General features: G+C 42.1%; 1 pseudogene; it reads left to right on the top strand.

Moving 5' to 3' along the window:
• LOC111955946 (C-type lectin domain family 4 member M-like) overlaps positions 1–3,133 on the top strand; it is a 10,526-nt pseudogene extending 7,393 nt beyond the window's left edge.
• Positions 3,134–3,812: the final 679 nt, after the last annotated feature.

The following is a 3,812-nucleotide window of genomic DNA, read 5'->3' as shown; positions in this document are numbered from 1 at the left end:
CTGTTTTAAAGTCCCATTGGCCTCATGGTGAAATCCCTGAGCGGTTTCCTTCCTCTCCGGCAACTGAGTTAAGAAGGACGCCTGTATCTTTTTAATGACTGGGTGTTTTGATGCACCAACCAAAGTGTAATAACTTCACCAGGCTCAAAGGATATTCAATGTCTGTATTTTTTAATCCTATCAATAGGTGCCCTTTGCGAGGCCTTGGAAAACCACCCTGGTCTTTGTGGTTGATTCTGTGATTGAAATTCACTTCTTGACTGAGGGACCTTACAGATAATTGTATGTGTTGGGTTAACAGAGATGAGATAGTCATTAAAAAATCATGTTAAACACTATTATTGCACAAAGAGTAAGTCCGTGCAACTTATTATGTGACTTGTTAAGCACATTTGTACTCCTGAACTTATTTAGACATAAAGGGTTGAATAGTTATTGACCCACAATACTCCAGCTTTTCATTTTTTTATTAATTTGTAAACAAACAAAAAAATACTTCCAGGACAGTGACAATTATTTTTATTTCATTCAGACTAACACAAAATGTGGAAAATTCATATTCTGGTTACCTTGTACCCCTGCACATCGACACTATATCGATACTCCCTGTATATAGCCATGTTATCACCGGTGGTACTTCCTGTACATAGCCAATGTTATTTTGACTTGTTAATGTTATTCGTTATTAATCCTTGTCAGTATTTCTATTTATTTCTCTCTGTATTGTTGGAAAAGGACCCATAGGTCAGCATTTCACTATTAGCATACACCTGTTGTTTTAATGAAGCAATTAACAAATGGAATTTGATTGTGATTGAAATAGGTGCCGGCAGTCATTATGGGTGCCTGAACTCAGCAATATATTTAAGCCAATATTCTGTTAGAGGTGCTGGAACTCAGTTGTGGTGTATTTCCCTCAGTGATTCAAAGAGCAACTGGAAAGAAAAAACATGTGTATATACACTGATCAAGTCTTATGATAATAATATGTGCTTCAGTGTATCTGGAGGTGGAAGAGACATTTCCCAACTGCTGCAGTGTGTCTGGGGCTGCTGTGTGTTCTCCTGCTGGCTGGATCACAGGCCTGTTACTCTACCGTGAGTTTGATATGTTCTCACTCAAACATTCTTCATCATCAGTGGTGTTAGACCAGGGTAATTCCATTTAAATTCTATTCAATATAATTAAGAAAATACACCAAATTCCAATTCCACATGTTTCTAATTTAAAATAATTACAGTGTACTTCCTGAATTGACTGGAATTGAAATTGACCTCAATCCGGGTCATGTCTGATTAATTTTCCACTTTTATCTTGTTGTTGATTGTATTATTTCACAGAGAGAAACCAATTGACCAGTTCCGACACCCTGACCAAAGAGAAGAGACCAGCTACAGACCAGTTAAACCCCCTGACCAAAGAGAAAGGACAGCTACAGACCAGTTCCACAACACACTGACAAAAAAGAGAGACCAGCTACAGACCAGTTACAACACCCTGACCAAAGAGAGAGACCAGCTACAGACCAGTTACAACACCCTGGCCAAAGAGAGAGACCAGCTACAGGACCAGATCAAACCTTGACCAAGAGAAGACCAGCTACAGACAGCTACAACAACCTGACCAAAAGAGACCAGCTACAGACCAGCTACAACACCCTGACCAAGAGAGAGACCAGCTACAGACCAGTCTAACACCCTGACCAAAGAGAGAGACCAGATACAGACCAGCAACAACACCATGACTAAAGAGAGAGACCAGTTACAGACCAGTTCTAACACCCTGACCAAAGAGAGAGACCAGCTACAGACCAGTAACAACACCCTGACTGCAGAAAGAGACCAGCTGCAGACCAGTTACAACACCCTGACCGAAGAGAGAGACCAGTTACAGACCAACTACAAACACCCTGACCAAAGAGAGAGACCAGCTACAGACCAGTAACAAACACCCTGACTGCAGAAAGAGACCAGCTGCAGACCAGTTACAACACCCTGATCAAAGAGAGAGAGCAGCTACAGACCAGCTACAAACAGCCTGACCAAAGAGAGAGACCAGCTACAGACCAACTACAACACCCTGACCAAAGAGAGAGACCAGCTACAGACCAGTAACAACACCCTGACTGCAGAAAGAGACCAGCTGCAGACCAGTTACAACACCCTGATCAAAGAGAGAGAGCAGCTACAGACCAGCTACAACACCTGACCAAAGAGAGAGACCAGCTACAGACCAGTTACAACACCTTGACCAAAGAGAGGACCAGCTACAGACCAGTAACAACACCCTGACTTCAGAAAGAGACCAGCTGCAGACCAGCTACAACAGCCTGACCAAAGAGAGAGGACAGCTACAGACCAGTTACAACACCTTGACCAAAGAGAGAGACCAGCTACAGACCAGATACAACAGCCTGACCAAAAGAGAGAGACCAGCTACAGACCAGTTACAACACCTTGACCAAAGAAAGAGGACCAGCTACAGACCAGTAACAAACACCCTGACCGAAGAAAGCGACCAGCTACACAAAAAGACACAGAATGTCTGAAACAATCGTTAGTTCAGAAAAGGTGAGTGAAATTGGCTAATGACTGTTCAGCTATCAGTTCACAGCCACGTACGGCAATTCAACTTACATTAAAGGAAATATGTGGAGAAAAAAACTGACTTCCAAACGTCCATTAGTTAGTGTCTTCCTGAGTGTCTGATTGATACTTAATTCAATGTTGTATTAAAGTGACTAAAGCAAGACATTTTCAATTTACAGTGTGTCCTCAAGGATGGAAGAAGTTTGGTAGCAGTTGTTACTACGTCTCTACTGAGTACAAATCCTGGGAGGAGAGCAGACAGGACTGCAGAGATAGAGGAGCAGACCTGGTGGTTATCAACAGCGAAGACGATCAGGTGTGTGTGGTGTAGAGAGAAAAGATAGAGAGAGAGAACGAGCAGTAATGGCTATGTTTTAACAATGTTGTCTCTCTCCCACAACTACAGACTTTTGTCAATTGGTTATGTGGAGTAAAGAACTATGTCTGGATTGGTCTGACTGACTCTGTTACTGAGGGACCTGGAAATGGGTGGACGACACACCACTGACCACAGCGTAAGACATTAATGAATTATATGTCACTATGATGTCACTGTCTGGAGTAGAAGGTTCAGAGTGGACAGTCTGATTCTATGTGTTGTTTCTCCTACAGGTATTGGAACAGTGGACAGTCTGATTCTATGTGTTTTTCTCCTACAGGTATTAAACAGTGGACAGCCTGATTCTATGTGTTGTTTTCTTCTACAGGTATTGGAACAGTGGACAGCCTGATTCTCTGTGTTGTTCTTCTACAGGTATTGGAACAGTGGACAGCCTGATTCTATGTGTTGTTTCTCCTACAGGTATTGGAACAGTGGACAGCCTGATTCTTACAGAGTTTAATGGCTGTGATAGGAGAAAACGGAGGATGGATCAACATTATAGTTACTCCTCAACACTAACCTACTTGACAGAGTGAAAATAAGGAAGCTGTCCAAAATAAAAATTCTGCTAAAAATGTGGCAAAGCAATTAACATTTTGTCCTGAAAACAAAGCGTTGTAATGGATTTGCCCAAAACAAAACACATTTGAGTACCACTCTCCATAGTTTCAGGATAAAAAAAAGGAATTAAACAGGCAAAATCCTAGAGGAAAACCTGATTGTTTGCTTGCCACCAGACACTGGGAGAAAATGTCACCTTTCAGTTGGACAATAACCTAAAACACAAGGCCAAATCTACACTTGTAGCGCCCGACGCCAGAGATGAGAAGCAGGTATGGGGA

The sequence above is a fragment of the Salvelinus sp. IW2-2015 genome, linkage group LG31, assembly GCF_002910315.2.
Source record: "Salvelinus sp. IW2-2015 linkage group LG31, ASM291031v2, whole genome shotgun sequence".
Taxonomy (NCBI): domain Eukaryota; kingdom Metazoa; phylum Chordata; class Actinopteri; order Salmoniformes; family Salmonidae; genus Salvelinus; species Salvelinus sp. IW2-2015.
Note: the sequence above shows the minus strand (reverse complement) of the source record. Positions and strands in the feature narration are given on the sequence as shown.